Consider the following 25,378-nt stretch of genomic DNA (forward strand, 5'->3'; position numbering starts at 1 on the left):
CCCCACATGGGGCTCTCTGCTCAGCAGGGAGCCTGCTTCCTCCTCTCTCTCTGCCTGACTCTCTGCCTACTTGTGATCTCTCTTTCTCTGTCAAATAAATAAATAAAATCTTTAAAAAAAAAAATCAGTAGAACACCTAAAATTTTAGTGATTCCCAGAGTTGGAAGAAGACGGGCAGGGAGAGAGATGTGTAAGAACCACCATCAAAATGGATACAAGTTATTATGTACTTGTCCAAATCCAGAGAATGTATAATACTAGGAGCAATCCCTAATATAAACTATGAACTTGAGTGATTATGAGGTATCAATCTAGGTTCATCAATTTTAACAAATGTACCAAACTGGTGGAAGATGTTGATAATGGAAGAGACTATGCATAAGAGGGTCAGGGACAGAAAGAATGTGTGAAATCTCTGTGGTTTCCCTTTAATTTGGCTGTGGAACTAAAACTGCTCTAACAAAAGGTCTTAACTAAAAAACAAAGGAAAAAATAAATCAGAGCATGTTAATTCTCTCTCTGCTCAGAACTTTTCAGTAGTTTCTCATCAAATCTTTAATAAACTCAACAGTCCTTGCCAGAGGTTATATGCCAATATATAATCTTGTCTTTCCAATCTGTACCACCTCTACCCTGGTTTTATGGAGATGTAACTGACTCCCTACTTCTTGTCATTATGTTCTACTACAATAAAAGTTACATTAAATGACACTACTGGATGATTCCTCTCAAAAAAGAAGGCTTGGGGCGCCTGGGTGGCTCAGTGGGTTAAGCCTCTGCCTTCGGCTCAGGTCATGATCCCAGGGTCCTGGGATCAAACCCCACATCAGGCTCTCTGCTCAGCGAGGAGCCTGCTTCCCCCTCTCTCTCTGCCTACTTTTGATCTCTCTCTGTCAAATAAATAAATAAAATCTTAAAAAAAAAAAAAGATACATTTAAATAAATTTAGAAAAAAAAAAAAAAAAGAAGAAGAAGAAGGCTAGGGTGCCTATGTGGCTCAGTTGGTTAACTATCTGCCTTAGGCTCAGGTCATGATCCCAGGATCCTGGGATGGAGTCCTGCATCAGGTTTCCTGCTCAGTGGGGAGTCTGCTGCTCCTTTGCTCCTCCCCTCTGCTCACGCTCTCTTGCTCTCAAAATAAGAAAATAAAAACCTTGGGTGCCTGGGTGGCTCAGTGGGTTAAGCCTCTGCCTTCGGCTCAGGTCATGATCTCAAGGTCCAGGGATTGAGTCCCATATCGGGCTCTCTGCTCAGCAAGGAGCCTGCTTCCCCCTCTCTCTCTGCCTGCTTCTCTGCCTACTTGTGATCTCTGTCAAATAAATAAATAAAATCTTAAAGAAAAAAAAAAAAAGGCTGGTAGGCTGGTAGCTAAAAACATAAATATCCAGCAATACACTCTGATTCTCCATCTCCTATCCCCCATTCCCCATATCTCACCTGTCTTCTTTAGAATCCCTTCCTCCATGTTAAATATCTGGATGTTAAATATCAGTGTTATTTGAGGTTCCATTCTCACACTACTGCTCTTTTCATTCTATTGGCTCTACTGGAGCAACATCATCTTTTCCTTTGATTACAACAACCACTACCTATAAGCTAATAAATAACCCTCAAATCTTTATCTCCAATCTATAGCTCACCTTCACATTTCAAATTACAGAAAATAATCTGAAATTTCAATCCAGGGCCGTATGCTAAGGATGGCAAGCAATAAGCTAAAAAGGGCTTTGATTACTTCCCCCAGTCCCCAGGCTGATCATATCAAAAAATTAATTTGGTAACCCTTTGTATTTATTACACAAAGCCAAATATATTCCCTGATATACTGAGATATTGAGAAGAGGCGGCTCTGGGCAATCACTCCCTGATTTTACCATTTACATAAGGAATTCCCTCATAAAACTGTCAGACCATCACATTGAAAAACCTTATAATTCACAGGGTACTGGACAAAGTATTTTAAAGGGTTTGGCCTCAACAACGGAAAAATTTTGTGATGAACTAACTAATTGTTGCTCTGGTTCCACCTAACAAGCTTAAAAGTTAAAAACAAGGGCTGTCCGGGTGGCTCAGTGGCTTAAGCCTCTGCCTTCAGCTCAGGTCATGATCCCAGGGTTCTGGGATCGAGCCCCACATTGGGGTCTCTGCTTGGCAGAGAGTCTGCTTCCCTTGCTCTCTCTGCCTGCCTCTCTACCTACTTCTGATCTCTCTGTCATATAAATAAATAAATAAATAAATAAATAACAAAAAAATAAAATAAAATAAACCCACAAAAGGACCTGTTTCTAAGTAACTTACCTAAATCCCAGAACAAAGAATATTTATAAGAACACAAAACTGCAGGGCCCATGAAGGTAAAATTCATAATTTGCAATATCAAATCGAAAAGTATCAAGTATGGAAAGGAGAAAAACATGATTCAACCAATCAAAACAAACAGATCCAGAAATAACAGAGATGATAAAGTCATTAAAATAATTGTCATAGCTACATACCACATGTTTAAAGAGAGAAAAGATGTTAAGTACACACAAGGAGCGGCGCCTGGGTGGCTCGGTGGGTTAGGGCCTCTGCCTTCAACTCAGGTCATGATCCCAGGGTCCTGGGATCAAGGCCCACATTGGGCTCTCTGCTCGGCAGGGAGCTTGCTTCCCTTCCTCTCTCTCTGCCTGCCTCTCTGACTACTTGTGATCTCTGTCAAATAAATATAATCTTAAAAAAAAAAAAAAAGTACACACAAGGAAGATAATCTACTTATTTATGTATTTAAGATTTATTTACTTAGAAAGAGCATGAGTGGGGGGAGGTGCAACCAGAGAGGGAGAGAATATCAAGCAGACCCTCCACTGAGCATGGAGCACACAGTGAGGCTCTGTCCCAGGACACGGAGATCACATCTGAGCCCAAATCAAGAGCTGGACACTTAAATGACTGAGCCACCCAGGCACCCCAAGAAGATTATTTTTTAATGGAACTTTTATAGATGAGAAGTATGTTTAAGATCAAAAAATACAGTGAATAAGTGCTCGCTTTTGGCAGCACATATACAAAAAATACAGTGAATAGGATTAACAACAGTATATCAAACAGTGGGGAAAAAATTACTGAAGACATAACCAGAAGATTATTTTAAAAAATGAAAAAGTAAAGAGTGGGGGAAAAATGGAGAACATCAATGAATGCTTAAAAAGAAAAAAAATGGGGGCGCCTGGGTGGCTCAGTGGGTTAAAGCCTCTGCCTTCAGCTCAGATCATGATCCCAGGGTCCTAGGATCAAACCCCACATCAGGCTCTCTGCTCAGCAGGGAGCCTGCTTCCTCCTCTCTCTCAGCCTGCCTTTCCACCTACTTGTGATCTTTGTCAAACAAATAAATTTTTAAAAAATTAGAAAAAAAAATGGAAGCAAAAAAAAAAAAAAAATGGAAGCAGCCTAAGAAACATGTAACCAGTATCTTTAAATGAGAGCAGGGCAAGATGCAAAGTATATCTGAAGAAATACCAAAACCATTCCAAAACTGATGGACACTTTAAACTTATAGATCCGAAAATCTCAACAAACTCCAAACAAGAAATCTGAAGAAGACTATACCAAAGCAAATCACAATCAAATTACTTAAAAGACACATTATATACATGGAAACTATGATGACAGCAGACTTCTGTAATCCAGAAGAGAGGGGTACAACATCTTTAAAATACAGATCATCCTCATCTTACAATGGGATTATGTTCCTATAAATACATTGTAAGTTGAAAACACTGTAAGTCAAAAATGCATTTAATATACCTAACCTACCAAACAACGTAACCTGGTGTAGCCTCCCTCATATATGCTCAGAATACTTACATTAATTAGCTTACAGTTTGATAAAATCATCTAACACAAAGCCTATTTTATAAAAATAGTGTTGTATATCTCAGGTAATTCATTAAATAATGTACTGAAAGTGAAAACCAGAATGGCTGTATATACACAATGGTTTTGAGTGTACTGGTTGCTTACTCTCACAGTTGTGTGGCTGACCAGGAGTTGTGGCTGGCTGACTAGTATCAAGAGAGTATTTACTGTACCACATATCACTAGCCTGGAAGAACATGAAAATTCAAATACCAAAGGACAGTTTCTTCTGAATGTATATCATTTTCAAACTACTCATAAAATAAAAATATCATAGAACTTTAGGGGACCATCTGCCCTGGAAAAAAAAAAATCAACCTAGAATTCTAGACACTTTTGGGTCAAGAACACACTTTTCAAAAATAAAGGGGAAAAAAAAAAAAGGCTTTTGCAGACTAAAAAAAAAAAAAAATGACGGAACTCACCACAAGATCTGCTCCATAAGGCAAAAAAAGTTAAAGGGAGTCAGGGAGACTCTTTCTAAAGTAAATAAATCTTAAATACATAAATAAGAGCATATACATAATAAAGGACTTATATCTAGAATATATAAAGAACTCTTATAATTCACTAAGAAAAAAAGACCCACTTTTTTAAGTCTCCAAGGGAGAAGGATAATGCCATCAAATATAAGTCAGGCACAACACAAAGAAATAAAGACCACAGGAAATGGTTAACTATGTAGATATACATAAAGAAATGTTTTTCTGGGGCTCAGTCAGTTAAGATCTGCCTTCGGCTCAGGTGAAGAGCCTGCTTCTCCCTCTCGCTCTGCCTGCCACTCTGCCTACTTGTGCTCTCTCTCTGTCAAACAAATCAATAATTAAAATCTTTAAAAAAAAAGTTTTTCCTTGAAGGTTCCTCAAAAAATTAAGAGAGAGCTAGCTACCCTACGACCCAGCAATTACACTACTGGGTATTTACCCCAAATATACAGATGTAGTGAAAAGAAGGGTCATATGCACCCCAATGTGCATAGCTGCAAAGTTCACAATAACTGTGGAAAGAGCCAAGATGCCCTTCAACAGAGAAGATGTGGTCCATATATACAATGGAATATTACTCAGCCATCAGAAAGGATGAATACCCAACTTTTGCATCAACAGGGATGGGACTGGAGGAGATTATGCTAAGTGAAATAAGACAAGCAGAGAAAGTCAATTATCATGTAGTTTCACTTACTTGTGGAACATAAGGAATAGCATGGAGGACATTACAAAAAGGAAGGTAAAACCGAAGGGGGGTAAATTGGAGGGGAAGATGAACCATGAGAGACTATGGACTCTGAGAAACAAGCTGAGGGTTTTAGAGGGGAGAAATGTGAGGGGATGGGTTGGCCCAATGATGGGTATTAAGGAGGGCACATACTCCATGGAGCACTGGGTGTTGTATGTAAATAGCGAATCTTGGAACACTACATCAAAAACTAATGACGTACTATATGGTGACTAACATAACATGATAAAAAAAAAAAAATGGGCACCTGGGAGGCTCAGTCAATTAAGTGGCTGCCTTCAGCTCAGGTCATGATCCCAGGTACTGGGATCGAGATCCACAGGGGGCTCCCCGCTTGGCAGAGAGCCTACTTCTCCCTTTCCCTCTGCCTGCTGCTCTACCTACTTGTACTCTCTCCCTCTCGAATAAATAAAATCTATGGGGGGAAAAAAATGTTTCTCCTATCTTAAAAGTCTCTTTAAAAAGGTAAATGTGGGGTGCCTGGATGGCTCAGTTGGTTGAGTGTCCAACTCTTGATTTCAGCTCAGGTCATGGTCTCCAGGTCATGGAATCAAGCCCCACATCGGGCTCTGTGCTCAGCGTGGAGACTGCTTGTCCTTCTCCCTCTGCTCCTCCCCTTATCCCTGGATCCCTCTCTCATTTTCTCTCTCCAATAAGTAAATAAAATCTTTAAAAAATAAAATAAAAGATGTAAAAAAAAAAATGGGACACCAATATACCTATCATAGATGCAAAAATATATAACTAAGTTTTAGCAAACTGGATCCATGCACATTTGAAATAATAACATATCAAGACAAACAGTATTCCAGGAATGCAGAGTTGGTTTACACCAGAAAATAAATCAATGTAATTCACTATATTAGCAAACTAAGGAAAGAAAAACCATCATCTCAACAGACACACACACAAAAATGCATTTGACAAAACTGAACACCCATTCCTGATTTAAAAAAAAAAAAAAAAAAAGATTCCTCCTAGCAATGAATAAAAAGAACCTTCCTCAACCTGATAAAGGCATCTAAAAAAACAGCCAACATCTGTTTCACTGATGGAAGACTGAATGCTTTCCTCAAGATCAAAAACAAGGCAAATGAAAAAGGGGTCTAAATGACTCAATGAGAAAAGAATAGGCTTTTCAACAAATGGTACTGGGAGAACTAGATAGCCACTTAGAAAAGAATGAAGTTAAACCCTTGCCTTGACGTGTACAAAAATTAACTCAAAATGGATCAAAGACATAAATGTAGTGAGAGCTACACCTGGATAATTCTCAGAAAAAAAATAACAATAAATCTATGACCTTGAGCTAAGTAATCGTTTCTTAGACATGACACCAAAAGTACAAGCAACAAATGAAAAAATAATACATAAGATTTCATCAGAAGACTTTAAAAAAAAAAAACAAAAAGTAAAGACTTTTGTGTTCCAATGGATACCATCAAGTAAATGAAAAGATGCACAGCAAAGGAAACCAACAAAATGAAAAGACAACCTACCAAAAGAGAAAAATATTTACAAATCATGTATTGATAAAGGACTAAGGAACTCATAAATGTGGATGAATATTGTTCCAAAGAAGAAATACAGATGGCCAACAGACACGGGGAAAGATCCTCAACATTACTAATCAGCAGGAAAATGCAAATCAAAACCACAATGAGATATCAACTCACACCTATTAGAACAGCTATCATCAAACAGACAAAAAATAACAAGTGTTGGCAAGGATGTGGAGAAAAGGGAACCCTGGTGTACTTTTGATGGGAATGTAAACATGTAAACTGGTATAGCCACTATGGGAAACAATATATAAGTTCTTCAAAAAAATGTAAAAACAGAAATACCATATGATCCAAGAATTCTACTTCTGGGGATTTACCTCAAGAAAATAAAAACACTAACTTGAAAAGATATATACATCCCTGTGTCTATTACAGCATTATTTACTTGTAATAGCCAAGATACGGAAGCAACCTAAGCGTCCCTTGATAGCTGAATGGGTAAAGAAGATCTCTCTCACACACACACACACACAGGAATATTACTCAGTCATTTAAAAGAATCAAAACTTGCCATTTGCAACAACACAGATAGACCTTGAGGGCATTATCTTGAGGTCAGAGAAAGACAAATACGTATGATCTCACCTATATGTGGAATCTCCAAAATCCAAAGGAAGAAAAAACGAAAAAACCAAGCTCACAGGTATAGAAAACAGACTGGTGGATGCTGGAGGCTAGAAAGTTAAAAGGTGAGTGAAATGAGTAAGAGTGGCCAAAAAATACAAAATTTTAGTTATAAAATAAACCCTGGGGATATAATGTACAGCATGGCAACCATATTTACTAATACTGCATTCTACATTTGAAAGTTGCTGAGACTAGATCTTAAAAGTGCCTATCACCAGAAAAAAAAATTGTGTTGATGGAAGTTAACTAAATTTATTGTCATTTCACAATATATACAAATATCAAAACTTTAAGTTGTACACCTGAAATATAATGTTTTATGTCTATTATATCTCAATAAAAAACAAGAAAGAAACAAAGAAAAAGAAAATAGAGATGTTTAATACTTATAGTGTGTACCCAGGGTCCTGAAGCTATCAGTAAGGAAGCTGAAATCAAACCCCATTTGTTTTGACTCTATATCCTTATTCTTTATCACAATGCTATACCATCTCTTACAGAGGTATTTTTAAAATGCTTATCTAACATATTGATAAAATTTTTACTTTTACAGTAGAGTATTTGATTAAAATACTTGAAATAAATTAAAATGTATTTGATTAAAACTAGCTTAATATTCTAAATAAACTTCTCTTACTGAAAATGTAGATTAGGAAAGAACTCTCCTCCAAAACACCCAAAATAAACAGGTTTTTGTTTGTTTGTTTGTTTAGTGAAAAGAAAATCCACAGAAAGGGGAAAAAATTTGCAAAGAGCATATACATAATAAAGGACTTATATCTAGAATATATAAAGAACTCTTATAATTCACTAAGAAAAAAAGACCCACTTTTTTAAAGCTCAAAGGATCCCAAAGAAGTTACAGATATGGCCAATAAATATATGAAAATATGCTCTACATCACCAGCTATCAGGGCAGAGCAAATCAAAACACAATCAGATGCCACTTCACATACCCCAGGATGGTTATAATAAAAAACAATAACAAATGTTGACAAGGATGAGCAAAAACTGGAACATTCACACACTTCTGGCAGAAATTTAAATTGGTGCAGTTACTTTGGAAAATAGCCCAACAGTTCCTAAAAAGGTTAAACATAGGGTTCAGCAAATACTACCTCAGAGAACTGAAAACATATGTCCATACAAGAATTTGTAAGAAAATGTTCCAACCCAAATGTCCCTCAACTGATGAATGAATAAACATGTGTTACATCCACAAAATGGAGTATTATTCAGCCATAAAAAGAAATGGAAGTACTTATACATCAGACAACACAGATGAACCCTGAAAACATTATGCTAAGTCAAAAAAAAACAATCACGAAAGACCACAAATCATACAATTTCACTTATAATGAAATGCCCAGAATATGCATAGCTATAGAGCCAGAAAGTAGTTGCCCAGGGCTAGGAAGATGAGAGAACTGGGGTTAACAGTGAAAGAGTACAAAGTATTTTTCTGTTATGATGAAAATGTTCTAAAATTGATTGCAATTCTGGTTGCACAGCTCTGTAAATATTACTAAAAAAACAATGAATTGGGCGCCTAGGTGGCTCAGTGGGTTAAAGCCTCTCTGCCTTTGGCTCCGGACATGATCCCAGGGTCCTGGGATCCAGTCCTGCATTGGGCTCTCTGCTCAGCAGGGAGCCTGCTTCCCCCTCTCTCACTCTGCCTACTGTGATCTCTGTCTGTCAAATAAATAAAATCTTAAAAAAAAAAAAGAAACAATGAACTTCATACACTTCAAGTGAGTGAACTGTATATATGAATTATAGCTCAATGACAAGGTGCTAGAGAGCTATTCAATGGGGAAGAAAAATCTTTGCAATAAATGGTGGCAGAACAACTGGATAACTCGGCCCTTTCACATATATAAAAACTAATTCAGAAAAGATCATACATCGGAATATAAGAACTAAAACTACAAAACCACTAGAAAAAAATTTTGCAACCTTGAGTTTGGCAAGGATTTCTTTTTATATATATATATTTTTTATTTATTTGACAGAGAGAGTGACAAAGAGAGAGAACAGGCAGTGGCAGTGGCAGGCAGGCAGAGAGGGAAAAGCAGGGTCCCCACTTAGCACAGAGCCCATTGTAGGGCTTGATCCCAGGACTCTGGGATCATGACCTAAGCTAAAGGCAGACGCTTAACCAACTAAGCCACCCAGATGCCCCAAGATTTCATTTTCTTTGAAGAGCAACAATATAAGTTTTAAAAGAAAAAATGCATTGAACTTTATCAAAATCAGAAACTTTTGTTCTTCAAAAGACGCTATGAAGAAAATGAAAATGCAAGCCCCAGAAAGAGAATGTATGTATAAAACTGTATCCAACAAAGGACTTGTAAGTAGAATATTAAAATACTATTAAAACCCAGTAAAAAATACAAACAACCAAATGAAGAAAAGGGTAGGAAATTCAGCCATATAGTTCACCAAAAAAGACAGAGATGGCAAATAAACACATGAAAGATGCTCAACATCATTAGTCATTATGGAAATGCAAATCAAAACCACAATGAGATTCAAAAAAACTGGGCATCTGAGGTGCTGGAAAAGTATACAACTATCATGCTCACAATACCGCTTTTGAGAATGTCAAATGGTAAAGTCACTTTAAAAAACAGTTTGACAGGTTTAATTTAGATTTTATTTCTTTAAATTGAGAGAGAGACCATGCGAACCAGCAGAACCAGCAGGGTGGGAGGAGCAGAGGAAGAGGGAGAAGCAGGCTCCACAGTAAGGAGGGAGCCTGACTCGGGGCTCCATCCCAGGACCCTGGGACCATGACCAGAGCCAAAGGCAGACGCTTAAGCAACTGAGCCACCCAGGCGCCCAGTCTGGCAATTTCTTATGAAAGTGAACATACTCTTACCATACAACCCAGTGAGCATGCTTCCTGGTATTTTCCCAAAGGAGATGAAAACTAGGTTCACACAAAAACCTGCACACGGACATTTACAGCAACTTGATTCATAGCCAAAACTTTCAAGCAATAAGATGTTCCCCAATAGGTGAATGGAGAAACCAACTATGGGATGTCCAAAAGATGGAATATTTAGTGATTTTAAAAAAAGAAGAGCTATCAAGTCACAAAAAGACATAGAGGAACCTCAAAGGCGTACTGCTAAGTGAAAGAAGCTAATGTGAAAAGGCTACTATATGACTGATTCCAAGAATATTACATTCTGGAAAAGGCAAAACTACAGAGACAATAAAAGGGTCAGTGGCTACCAGAGTTCAGGAGACAGGAGGCAGGGATGAATAGGTGAACCACAGATTTACAGGGCAGTGAAACCGTTCACATTACAGCATGATATTGTAATAATGGTAGGTATGTGTCATGATACATTTGTGAAGACCCACACAGTATTCAACACAGGGAATGAGCCCTAATGTAAACTATACTTTAGTTAATAATAATTTTATCAATATAGGCTCACTGATTATAACAAATGTCACACTAATGCAACATGTTAATAAATAGGAGAACTAGGAGGGGGTGAGAGAGTATATGGGAACCCTGTACTTTTTTTTTTTTTAAAGATTTTATTTATTTATTTGACAGAGAGAGATCACAAGTAGGCAGAGAGGCAGGCAGAGAGAGAGAGGGGGAAGCAGGCTCCCTGCTGAGCAGAGAGCCCGATGCGGGACTCGATCCCAGGACCCTGAGATCATGACCTGAGCCGAAGGCAGCAGCTTAACCCACTGAGCCACCCAGGCGCCCCGGGAACCCTGTACTTTACCCTCAATTTTACTGTAAACCTAAACTGCTCCAAAAAAAAAAAAGTAAAATTCCCACCTTTCCATCTTTGGAAAGAAGGCAGGGAGAAAACCCATGGTGAGATTCAAAGAAATAGGCACTCTAAAGTGCTGATGAGGATGCTGTGCAACTAAAATGTTCACATTGGTGTAAGAATGTCAAATGGTACAACCACTTCAGAAAAGAGTTTGGCAATTTGCTACAATCCATCCATTCAAGAAATGGTATTTACTCAAAAGAAAAACTGAAAGCATATGTCTACACAATACTAGTACACAAATGTTCGCAGTAACTTTATGTGTAATCCTGATTTTTCTCCTTTTTAAATTTTTTTAAAAGATTTTATTTATTTGAAAGAGAGAGCATACATATACAAGTAGAGGGAGGGGCAGAGGGAAAGGAACAAGTAGATTCCCTGATGAGTGGAGAGCCTTTCATGGGGCTCAATCCCAGGACCCTGAGACATGACCTCAGCTGAAGTCAAACGTTTAAATGACTTACTCACCTAGGCACCCCTGATTTTTCTTTTTAAAGTATTATACAAAAACTGAATATATCTGTTATCTCTAACATTACTTCACACACATTTTATCTCTCTGTGGGTCATGCTCCCTATAAAAATAAGAACAGAAGAGATCAATGGAACAGAATAGAAAACCCAGAAGTGGACCCACAACCCTATCGTCACTAATCTTCAACAAAGCAGGAAAGAATACCCAACGGAAAAAGTCTTTTCAACAAATGGTGTTGGGAAAACTGGATGGCAACACACAAAAGAATGAAACTGGACCGCATGCTTATGTCCTACACAAAAATACTATACACAAAAATACTATACACAAAAATAAATTCAAAATGGGTGAAAGACCTAAATGTGAGACAGGAAACAATCAAAATCCTAGAGAGCACAGGCAATAACCTCTTTGCCATCAGCCGTAGCAACTTCTGACTAGGTATGTCTCCTGAGTCAAGGGAAACAAAAGCAAAAATAAACTATTGAGACTACATCAACATAAAAAGCACAGTGAAGGAAGCAACAAAACTAAAAGGCCAACTATGGAATGGGAGAAAATATTTGCGAATGACATGTCTGATAAAGGGTTAGCATTCAAAATCTATAAAGAATGGATCTAAGTCAACACCCAAAAAGCAAATAATCCAATTTAAAAATGAGCAGAAGAATATTTTTCTTTTTTTTTTTAATTTTACCTATTTATTTGACAGAGAGAGAGATCACAAGTAGGCAGAGTGGCAGGCAGAGAGAGGAGGGAAGCAGACTCCCTGCTGAGCAGAGAGTCTGATGTGGGGCTCGATCCCAGGACCCTGAGATCATGAACTGAGCTGAAGGCAGAGGCTTAACCATTGCGCCACCCAGGCACCCCAAGAACATTCTGCCAAAGACATACAGGTGGCTAAGAGACACATGAAGATACATAGTATCACTCATCATCCAGGAAATACAAATCAAAACTACAAGGAGGTATCGCCTCACACCTATGGCTAAAATTAACACAGGAAACAAGAGGTACTGGCAAGGATGCGGAGAAAGGGGAACCCTCTTACACTGCTGGTGGGAATGCAAACTGATGCAGCCACCCTAGGAAACATTACAGAGGTTCCTCAAAAAAATTAAAAATACAAATGCCTTAGGATCCAGCAACAGCACTACTAGGTATTTACCCAAAGGATACAAAAATACAGATTAGAAGGGGTATATGCAACCCAATGTTTAAAACAGCATTATCAACAATAGCCAAATTATAGAAAGACCCCAAATATCCACTCGCCAATGAATAAAGATGTGATATTATATATATTTATATATATATATATAAAATACACACACACAATGGAATATTACTCAGCCATAAAAAGAACTTGCCATATGAAATCATGTGGATGGAGCTAGAGAGTATTACACTAAGCAAACTACGAGAAAGACAAATACCATATGATTTCACTCCTGTGGAATTTAAGAAACAAAACAGATGAACACAGAAAAAAAGGAGAGAGAGGCAAACCATAAAAAAGACTCTTAACTACAGAAAACAAACTAAGAGATGCTGGAGGGAAGGTAGACAGGAGGATGGGTTAAATGTTTGATGGGAATTATGGACACTTTTTTTTAAAGATTTCATTTATTTATTTGCAGGCTGAGAGAGACCAGAGTGGGGGGGTAGAGGAAGAAGCAGGTTCCACCCTGAGCAGAGAGCCCTACGTGGGGGGCTGGATCCCAGGACCCCAGGACCCTGGGATCATGACCTGAGCCCAAGGCAGACGCTTAACTGACTGAACCATCCAGGTGCCCTAAGGACGCTTGTTCTGATTAGCACTGGGTGTTGTATGTAAGTGATCAATCATTTAAACTCTACTCCTGAAACGAAGACTACACTATATGTTAACTAACTATAATATAAATAAAAACAAAACTATAAAAAGGAAAGAAGGGGGGGGAACAGCAAGCACAGTGGTTAAGACCTCAAACTGCGGAGCCCAAATTCCCTGGGTTTGGAATCTGCATCTGCCACTCACTAGCTGCGTGACATTAGGCAAATGACTCATACTCTCTTACTTTCTTCATCTATAATACAAAGACTTTTATTGGTATATTGGGTATAATACCACCACTGGATTGCCATAGGAATTAAACAAGTTAATGTTTATATAGTGCTTAGAGGGGCCTGGCATAAGGTAATAATTACATAAACATTTGTTAAAAATAATTTGATATACTTAAATTTTTTTCTCTTACTTCCTAAACCGTACTGAGAATACCTGGAAGTTTATTTTAAATGCATACAAATCTTAATTTCTTTCCTGCATTAGATTATCTTGAAGAGGGTAACTCTTAAATCAATACTCTAATGAATTCAAGCTTTTCTCAAATCACTACAGGCTGATGTAGATAAGGTAATTTGCATTCTGGCTGTCATTCCCTGATATTTCTATCAGGAACTAGAAAGAAAAGACTGATAACTGATTTTCCAAAAACATTACTCAATGGTTCACTGACAAAATAATAATAATAATAATAATGGCTCTTGGTGCCCATTTCCTTAAATGTAAAATGGGGAAAGTAACTGTACCCACTTCATATGATTACTCTAAGTTTTGAATCAAGTTTTTGTAAAGCACTTACCAGAAAAATACCAGAGCTCAGTAAACACCCAAAAAATAATAAAACAAAAAGTTCAACACTGGAACCCAGACAATCTTGTTCAGAAGGCACTCACTCTTACATGCTACCTTATATTGTCTCTAATTTGTTCATTTGTTCAACCAACATTTAATACATGCCTACTGCGTATGCTCCCTTCACTGATCACCTGAATTATGAAAATGATGAAATGTCTTTTTAAAATTCTAAAATTTTTCCAAAGCTTAGAAAGGCAAATACTTTAACAATGGTACAATAAAATCACGACCAGGGTTATGGTCAAAATAGGATTGTATCAAACATTCTCATTCTGCTAATAAGAGCTAAATACTTTGTTGCTTATCATATAAATCAAAACTCCCAAATAGGGAGGCCTGGGTGGCTCAGTGGGTTAAGCCGCTGCCTTCGGCTCAGGTCATGATCCCAGGGTCCTAGGATCGAGTCCCATATTGAGCTCTCTGCTCAATAGAGAGCCTGCTTCTCTCTCTGCCTCTGCCGGCTTGTGCTTTCTCTCTCCCCCTCTCTCTCTCTGACAAATAAATAAATAAATAAAAATATTTAAAAAAAAAAAAAAACTCCCAAATAATATCAAACATAGTACCTCTCAAACTCCCACATAAAACCCCAAGGCTAGATATTTAAATCAAATTAATTCCCATAATCCCTTTTGTTTCATGCTTTGTAAAAAGGCTGTATATGGGCACCTGGCTGTGTCTTCATTACAATAAGCTCCTTGAGGACAAGAAACATTACACACATATCTTCATATCTCCCACAGGACCTAAAAGCACTTTGTTTATGGCAAGCCCACTAGCAAGACCTTAAATAAACGAACCTCAAATCTTACTCTACTTAAAACTACAACATGACACAGCACACAACTTAGTCAATCCAAATACCTGCCTTTCCCAAATGACTTGACAGATCCCACCTCCTGGTGCCTGGCTTCTGCCTGTTCCCTGAACGCCCATCTCTCCCTCCTCTTTAGGAGTTCCTACTAATATGCATCTCAGAACAATTTATTCAGAAGACCTTCTCTAGTTAACTTAACTGCCACTATGAGCATTTGTACCCCCATTTTCCTCCATTTCTGGGCATGGTCTCCTATGTATCCAATTTTGAGATTTCTTAAAATTTTTTGCCAAATGTGGCTTTTGTCATATTTTCAGTTGGGCTAAGCTGACACCAAGGTAGGCTTCATTACTAGGAACACAGTGTTACTGCTATCATTAATTAAATATAACTTCAGTATTTGGATATTTATATACTACTACTTGTGTTTTTGTATTCAATTTTTTTATTTTATTATTTATAACATTCTCATGATACTTTGTACATATTGCCTGTAATGTACTCATCTGCATATAGGTAGGGTAAACCATACATCCCAGTTTGCTAAGGAAAGTCCCAGTTTACTTGTTGCCCCAGGATATTTTTTTTTAATATTTTATTTATTTATTTGACAGAGAGAGCATGAGCAGAGGGAGAAGCAGGCTGCCTGCTGAGCAAGGGAACCTGATGCAGGGCTCAATCCCAGGACCCCAGGACCATGACCCCAGCCCAACGCAGACACCTAATGACTGAGCCACCCAGGCGCCCCACCCCAGGATAATTAACACAGTCCCCTTTCACTCTCAAAAGTCGCACAGTATGGATAACAAATTGTATAGTCACCCTATAGTGTCTGCCTTACTTTCACCGAAATGAAGCTCCATAATTATAGAAATAATGACCAGTTTATATATATATTCAGTGCTAAAACAGAGAAGGTAGGCAAACATTTTAGAAATTGTATGTGTAAACAACTAAAACTGTATTATTGCTTAAAGGTGGAGCACCTGGGTGGCTCCCTAAGCCTCTACCTTTGGCTCAGGTCATGATCTCAGGGTCCTGGAATCGAGCCCCACATCAGGCTCCCTGCTCAGTGAGAAGCCTGCTTCTCCCTTTCCCACACCAGCTGCTTGTGTTCCCTTTCTTGCTGTCTGTCAAACAAATAAATAAAATATTTTTTACAAAAATTGCTTAAAGGTTTATTATACTCATCCCTTTGACATTCCTAAGATTTTCAATAAATATTCAGTGAATTATTTTTTTAAGATTTTATTTATTCATCTGAGAGAGAATAGGAGAGGGAGAGCATGAGAAGGGGAAAGTCAGAAGGAGAAGTAGACTCCCCGCTGGACAAGGTGCCCGATGCAGCACTTGATCCCCAGAATCCAGGATCATGACCTGAGCTGAAAGGAATCGCCCAACCAATTAAGCCACCCAGGTGCCCCAGTGAATTATTTTTTTAAAGATTTATTTAGGGGCACCTGGCTGGTTCAGTCAGCTGGACAACCTACTCTGGTTTCAGTTCAGGTTGTGATTTTGTGAGGTGCAGAATCAAGCCCTGGGTCAAGCTGCACACTTAGCCAGAATACGCTAGGGATTGTCTCTCCTCTCTCTCTGCACCACCCTCGCTCTCATGCTCATATTCACTCTCTCAAATAAATAAGTAAATCTTTTTTTAAAAAGTATTTACTTATTTGAGAGAGAGTATGCATGCAGGAAAGAGGCAAAGGGAGAAGCAGAGGAAAAGACTCCCAAGCCAACTCACCACCAAGCCTAGAGCCCATTACCAGGCTCAATTCCCTGACCCTAAGATCATGACCTCAGCCAAAACCATGACCTGGACACCCAACCAACTGAGCCACCCAGGCACCCCACTACTCAATGAATTTTTAAATTAAAACAGTAAGAAAAAGAAAACCAACACAAATATTTCCATTCAAAAGTCAAGTATATACTAATGACACAATAAAATACATTATCATTAATAAAACCTCCATACAGCCTTCTATGTCTGATTATAGGAGAGAAACTAAATGGAATGGTATCTTCAAAATGCTGAGGGAAAAGTAACTGCCAATTCTGATTTTCATGCACAACTAAAATATCATTCAAGAACAAGAGCTAAAGATTTCTAACAAACAGGGGCGCCTGGGTGGCTCAGTGGGTCAAGCCTCTGCCTTCAGCTCAGGTCATGATCCCAGGGTCCTGGGATTGAGCCCCATATCGGGCTCTCTGCTCAGCAGGGAGCCTGCTTCCTCCTCTCTCTATCTGCCTGCCTCTCTGCCTACTTGTAATCTCTGTCAAATAAATAAATAAAGTCTTTAAAAAAAAATGAGCAGGTATGTTAATAAGATTTCTAACAAACAATTATAATTTACCACCAAAAGATCCTTAATTAAGAATATACTTCAAGAAAAAAGAAAGGGATTCCAAGAGAACAAATGCTAGCAAAAACAAACCAAAAAAAACTAAAAACCTGGCAAATGTGGTAAACCTAAACAAATATTAATTGTATGAAACAAGATTAAAATGCTTAGTTCGAGGAACTGAAGAGGACTAGGTAGAATTACTGGGCGCCTGGGTAACTCAGTTAAGAGTCCAGACTCTTGGTTTTGGCTCAGGTCATGATCTCAGGGTCCTGAGCTCAAGACCCACTACGAGCTCTGTGTTAAGATTCTCTCAACCCCCCAGGGGTACCTGGGTGGCTCAGTGGGTTAGAGCCTCTGCCTTCGGCTCAGATCATGATCCCAGGGTTCTGGGATCAAGTCCCGCATTGGGCTCTCTGCTCAGTGGGAAGCCTATTTCCCTTCCTCTCTCTCTGCCTGCCTCTCTGCCTACTTGTGATCTCTGTCTGTCAATTAAATTAAAAAAAAAAAAGGTTCTCTCTCCCCCTCCCTGCCCACCACAACCACCCCATCCTGCCCGTGTTGTCTTTCTTAAAAAAAAAAAAAAAGGAACACGGTAGAATTATAACAGGGAAATAGGAAATACAACTAAGAGACTGATTAAAGTTATTCACCCATCATAGTAGTCTTTTTTTGGAAATTTGCCCCTTGACCATCCCTTCCTCCAATCACCCACTGAATTACTAAGTGTCAGCAAACTAGCACAGTGTGGTCCCACAGCCCTCACTGAACTGATGGCCTAGAAGTAAGGAACTGACTCAAGCAGAAGCAGAGACAATCTCTAGAAATTACTAACAGACTACCAAAAGCAAACAGTAGGAATCAACAGGTACTGAGTTGTGCTAATGAAGGGCTACATGTCTTATTGATGCTTTTTATATCTTCTGAAATGCTTCCTCCCTTTTTTCTAAACCATCCAAACCATCTTTTAGACTTAGTTTAAGCCTTCCCTATCGCCCTCACCTGGTCATCCTTCCCTCTATAAATGATAGAAGTGGAAAATAATTATCCTCTCTGCACTGACAGTATGCTAGGCATTTCTTTTTTTTTTTTTTTAAGTATGTTAGGCATTTCACATACATTACCACTTAACCTAAATACACTAGCATGACAGCACTTGCTATCACTCCACTCACCACGACAAAGAACCATCCTCCTTAAAGGATATTATTTCCTATTATAGCTTCGTAACTCGTCTAAGTGTGTACACGTGTCCCTGCAGCCAGACTACATACAATATGCTGAAATACAGGAACCATGTCTTCTACTTTATTCTTCTCACCATCCATCTCTCTTCCCTGTACTTCTCCCCTCCCCTTTCAAAATACACTCTTCCCTTCTCACTACTAATTACTACTTTAATAAAAGCTACTGTTATAGTAGCTTGCACTGTGCCTATACTCTGCTAAATGTTTTCAAACATTTTACTTAATCCTCAGAACACCCCCATAAGGTAGATATTATCTCCCCACTTCAGAGAGATGGAAAAAGGCTTGGAGAATTTAAAGAACTTACTCTCTTATAGCAGCATGAACCTAGATCTATAAAATATCACAGCCCACACTATAGTTCCCCACCCACCCCACAATCACCTGCTGTGGCAGTCTGTATTATGCCAACCTGGTTAAGTTTAAACTACATTTCCCAGAATCCTCTTCCCATATGGCTCCAGGTTAGAGTTGGCCAGAGGAGGAAATTACTCTGAAGATCAGGGTTAGATAAACAGGTACAGAGTTGCCAGCAGATTTTACCATATGTTTGCTCTCCCCTGATCTGCATACAGCTCTTCCTGATTGCACCTTGTGACCAAACAGCACCCACGGGTCCACCACCAAAAACCTGACTGGAAACCACAGAAGAGGTAGCTATGCAGAGGCAACAGCTTTCCACAGACTTTTCACCAGCTCTACTATATGGTTCTACTCTATCACCTGGCATACCAGACTCCTCAGATTTATCTACACTCTCACTTACCCACTGTACACTGCTTAAGAAAGCTGATGACTGGGGGCACCTGGGTGGCTCAGTGGGTTAAAGCCTCTGCTTTCGGCTCAGGTCATGATCCCAGGGTCCCCCTCTCTCCCTGCCTGCCTCTCTGCCTACTTGTGATCTCTGTCTGTCAAATAAATAATAAACAAAATCTTTAAAAAAAAGAAAGCTGATGACTGATTTTGATCTGCCAATTCCCCCTTAAAAACTCTGCTTTCTGGGGCGCCTGGGTGGCTCAGTGGGTTAAGCCGCTGCCTTCGGCTCAGGTCATGATCTCAGGATCCTGGGATCGAGTCCCGCATCGGGCTCTCTGCTCAGCAGGGAGCCTGTTCCTTCTCTCTCTCTCTGCCTGCCTCTCCGTCTACTTGTGATTTCTGTCAAATAAATAAATAAAATCTTTAAAAAAAAAAAAAAAAAACTCTGCTTTCTGAGTTTCTCCCACAACTGTGTAAGGTTTTACTCCTTTCACAAATCTCTTATTCCCTAATACTAGTTCTCCTTCCCTGACTGAACCCTAACTAATGCAACCACTTGAACCGCCTCCCATTTAGAGATTTTTTTTTAAAGATTTATTTATTTATTTATTTGACAGAGAGATCACAAGTAGACAGAGAGGCAGGCAGAGAGAGAGAGAGAGAGAGAAGCAGGCTCCCTGCTGAGCAGAGAGCCCGATGCGGGACTCGATCCCAGGACCCCGAGATCATGACCTGAGCCAAAGGCAGCGGCTTAACCCACTGAGCCACCCAGGCGCCCCCATTTAGATATTTTTAAGTAATATCTATACCCAACGTGGGGCTCGAACTCACAACCCTAAGATCATGAATCACATGCTTGATGTAATGAGCACTATGTATTATGTAAGACTGATGAATCACCTTTGAAACTAATAATACTACTATGTTAATTGACTGAATTTAAATTAAGAGTCACATGTTCTACCAACTGAGCCAGTCAGCTGCCCCAAGCCTCCTCCCAATTCAATGACCAAGAAATCTCTGCCAACTTTCCTTCTGAAATCTTCCTGCATAACCAAATCTAGGTCACTTGGTCTTTTCACAGCTTCTAATCAAGCCTTATTTTTTTTTAAGATTTTATTTATTTGATAGATACACAGGAAGAGAGAGAACATGAGCAGGGAGAGAGGAGGTGGGAGAAGCAGGCTTCCAACCAAGCAAGGAGCCCAAAGCGGGGCTCAATCCCAGGACCCTGGGATCATGACCCAAGCAGAAGGCAGATGCCTAAAGACTGAGCTGCCCAGGCACTAAGCCTTCTTTTATAGTTCTACACTGCCCATCCTTGCTTCCAAACAAGCTAAGTGTCCCTTATTCTAAAGAAATCATGAGGCACATGGGTGGCTCAGTTAGTTAAGTGTCTGCCTTCAGCTCAGGTCATGATCCCAGGGTCCTGGGATTGAGCCCTGAGTCAAGACTCCCTCTTCAGCAGGGAGCCTGCTTCTCCCTTTCCCTCTGCACCCCCACCCCCATGCTCAAGAGCTCATGCTCTCTCACTCACTCTCAAATACTTTAAAAAAAGAAAAAGAAACCATATCTCCCTACGTGATCCTCCCATTTACAAAAAAAGCAAGATTTAAATGACAAAAAACACTAGAGTGGGTATCAGATTAACATATTAGTATCAATTTATTAACTAGGAACAAAATAAGCTAAGAACACTTAGGTACGTCTATGCTCTGGTCAGAGATGTGAAGATGGAGAAACAAAGAACAAGGATATGGAAGGATTCTGAGAAGAAAAATATTTGTTGATGTGTGGTTTGTCCCAAATGTATTTTCCACTGGGAAGGAGGGAAGCTGCTGCTTCTTCTTTTTTTTTTTTTTAATCATTTTGGGCTTATCCCAATATATCCATAAATTATTTAAAAATTTCTAGTGGGCATTAAAGACTGAATGTACAATTTTTCCAATACTTTTCTGCCCCCTTTCCAAAAAGATCTTCCCTCCCTTTTCAGCTACAGTATTTCCAAAGTCCTGGTTTCCTATTCATAACATGAAAATAATTCAGTTCTTTGTTATTTTCTAGGGATCAATGTTTACTACGCTGGATTTTATCACTAAACTGCCACAGATGATTCTGATTTCTATCACATTAGTTCTGAAGAGATTCATTCACTCTTTCAACAAGCATTTTACTGAAAACCTACTACACGTCAAGTCCAACGCAAGGTATCCAGCTATAACATAACTTTAAGAGATCTCATTCTGACAAATTAGTCACACTTAAAGAGAGCTCCTTATGCTCCAGGTGCTGCCCTATAACAAATCGTCCCTGGACAATTGTCATCTTAAAAACCGCCTCAAGCAAAAGAACTTCAATCTCTTGATTCCCTATTTTCTATTATGTTATGGGTTTCACAGGCTAGTCAGGTCCTTAAGAAATCACCTAGGGCAACTTTTTCAAATTCAGAAATGTTGAAGCCCTCTGTCACAGTCTATTTCTAATTAATGTCAGATTTGACACTGAACTTGGGCTTTTCTACTCACCATCAGTGTTCAACAAACAGTATGGAATATAGTTTGTGGTACTCCCTTCAGGAAAACTCTAGCAAGAAATCCCTCTGGCGGGGCGCCTGGGTGGCTCAGTGGGTTAAGCCGCTACCTTCGGCTCAGGTCATGATCTCAGGGTCCTGGAATTGAGTACCACATTAGGCTCTCTGCCTGCTTCCTCCTCTCTCTCTGCCTGGCTCTGCCTACTTGTGATCTCTGACTGTCAAATAAATAAATAAAATCTTTAAAAAAAAAAATTTTTAGAAAAAAAAAAAAGAAATCCCTCTGGCACTTCCCTGAGTAAAACTCTCAACAGTAAGGCAGTATGCAACAATCCATGACTACAGGCAAACTCTGTAATACTAATTAATAATACGCATTACATGGTCTCAGAAAGCATAACTAATCTACCCTTTCCCAAATCATGAGACAAGATTATATAAACAGGGACAAGGTGGGTTTAGGGCTGAAGTTGTTAGAATGCAGCCATGTATTGCTTACAGACTAGATGGTTAACATCATACCACCTCTCAACGCAGATTTTTATCAACACTAAGGCTGGGCTACCTTCTACATCTTTTGTTTCCTTCTTTTGTTTCCTTTTGTTTCCTTCTAAGCATCTCAGGAATTTTATATATAGTTTGATGTACCCTTCTTAATATATAAGATATATCATATCTTACATCAAAGGATCAAAGGATCTTATATCATATCTTATATATCATGATATAAGATACAGCCATGAAACTTCTGGCCAATACATGTGAGTGGAAGTGGTGAATGTTTCTCCCAGGTAAAAGTTTTAAAAGCCAGAGTATGCTTTTCATATGTTCTATTTTTCTTCTGTCCTGGTATGAGATTGCAATTTATAATAAAAAAAAAAATATGTATCTGGTCTTTGTCCCCATTTCTGGCAAAGAGCTCAGAAAAACCAAGTCTTTTTTTTTTGAAGTAAGGTCGACTTGCAATGTTACCTTAATTTCAGATGACTAATACATTGATTCAACAAGTTGTACTTTATGATATACTCATCATAGGTGTAGCTAGAATAATGTATTTGTCTTTTGTTGTTCATAACAAACACCTTTAAGCCACACCTCAGTTTATATCAATGAGATGACTTTTGAAAAGCACCTAGTGATGGAAGCTGGTTGCCAAGAGGAACCATGTGATTAGAGGACTGGAACTTTGAGCTCCTTGCCGTGGCTTTGAGGGAGGGAAAGGCGGCAGAAGATTAAGGTCAACTACAAATGCCTAGGTAAGAAGCCTCTGTTAAAAAACAAAGAGAATGGGGTTTGGAGAAGTTCTGGGTTGGCAGACACTCAGAGATGTTGGAAGAGTGGCACTAGAAGAAAAGATGGAAGCTCCATGGCCTCCTTCTTTCCCCAAACATTGCCCTATACATCTCTTCCATCTGCTTGCTTCTGGGTTATACCCTTTTATAATAAACCAGTAATCTAGTATTTTCCAGAATTCTGTGAGTTGCTCTTGCAAATTTACTGAACCCAAAAAATCCCAAAGATGGAAACCTCTGATTTACAGCCCAATGGTCTGAAGCACAGGCAACTACCTAGCCTTGCCACTGGGTCTGAAGGGAGGGCAGTCTTAACCTGTAGAATCTGACAGTATCTTTGGCTGGTATTACAGAATTGTTAAAGGTGTGGAAACCCCTCCCACATACACATTTCTGGTTACAAGAGGTTCGAAGTATTGAGTGTTAAGAGGTTCAGAACAAGCCCCCTCCAAATATACCACTTTGGCATGTGGATTAGTTCAAACTGAAGTCAATCAAGGCCCAAAAGATTCAGGAAGAGCTTTTTACCTCCCCTTAACTGCCTAAAAAAATTTAGACAGAGGGTCCAGTCTATCTAAACTATCACCAGAGATAACTGCAAAGAATATGGGGAGCCATGGTAATTGCAAGGGAACTAGCAGGACCTGGAGATCAAATTCCTCCCCTCTGGCCCACTGTCTGCACAAAGCATGGCAAACATGTTTACCAAACATATGCTCTTACCATCTTCCCATAAACTGTGGTCTTCCTCCCCCACTTTGAAGTATCAGACCCCTACCCCTTCTCCTCTGCTCAGGACAGTATAAGCCTCAACTGCCTGACTACCTGTAGATTTCATATTCTTATGTGGCTCGCGTACTCAATTCAGTTCATCAGTCTTATGGCAATTTACCAAAGAACCTAGAAGGATTAAAAAAACAAAAAACAAAAAAAACACAAATTTCCTTCCCAGTAAGCACAATATAAAGGAAAAATACACTGTAGTGTATTTTATAAATACACTACAGTGTATTTTTCCTTTACCTATGGCAACCATATATGTTCCAGATAGTAGCTGCTAGCAAGTGAGGCCCCAAAATAAGGATTCAAAGTGGGATTCAAAGTAAGGATTACACTACGGAGCAGAAGCAATCCAACTGACCCTTAGTGAACACACACCATGAGCAAAAAATAAATCTTTGGGGATGCCTGGGTGGCTCAGTGGGTTAAGCCTCCACCTTCGGCTCGGGTCATGATCTCAGGGTCCTGGGATCGACCCCAGAATCAGGCTCTCTGCTTAGCAGAAAGCTTGCTTCCCCCTCTCTGCCTGCCTCTCTGCCTACTTGTGATCTGTCAAATAATAAATAAAATCTTTAAAATAAAAAAATTAAAAAAAATAAATCTTTGTTTTAAGCCCCTGATTTTGAGGGTTATTATTCACAGCCTATTCAAAATGATAATCTAAAACTTAATTTAAAAACTAGACTGAAAATTCTTCATGTTCATTCTATTTCTCAATTCTCTGACCAAGTGCATTAAACTCTTTCAAATTACTTCTCCTAGATACCAGAAATATTAACATACTCCCTATACCATTTGCTTAAAATGGACCGGTTCATACTCATTCCACTGAAAATTGCACTTAATACAAAGAAATCATTCAGATTTACCCAAATATTTATCAGAAATCTCTGATTTAACAATTATAAAGAATGAGAGGTTAAGTATAGTATCTGTAGTTGAGTGTATTTTCCAAAAATTATGTTGGCCCTACCCCCAGAAAATTGCAGTGAAGCTACTTCCAAGGAGAATGCTTCATGTAAACAATGTGGAGGCTGAGAAAGGCTAAGGAACTTGCTCTAACTAGAAGAGCAAAGCAAAATCCCCAACTATGAACAAGATTCTTAACACCTCTAAGCCTCAATTTCTTTGCCTGTAAAAATCAGAATATGATCTACCATGGCTACTGTAAAATTAATGTGTGTAAGGCTTCTGGCATGTAACAGACATTCAAATGTTACTTCTTCCTCTCAAGATACAGTCTGAAATTTGTAGAAAATTGTGTGATATCCTCAATGCCAGAGACATGCCTTTATGAAACATAAAAGCTAAAGCAAAAACCAGGC

At 38.9% G+C, this 25,378-nt stretch overlaps 1 protein-coding gene across 1 annotated transcript in view; it reads right to left on the bottom strand.

Annotated features, from left to right (window-relative positions):
• Positions 1-25,378, bottom strand: part of MAP3K2 (mitogen-activated protein kinase kinase kinase 2) — an 86,429-nt gene that overhangs the window by 53,993 nt on the left and 7,058 nt on the right. The gene's annotated exons all lie outside the window — the stretch shown is intronic.

Source organism: Neovison vison, chromosome 3 (assembly GCF_020171115.1).
Source record: "Neovison vison isolate M4711 chromosome 3, ASM_NN_V1, whole genome shotgun sequence".
In the NCBI taxonomy this organism is placed as follows: domain Eukaryota; kingdom Metazoa; phylum Chordata; class Mammalia; order Carnivora; family Mustelidae; genus Neogale; species Neogale vison.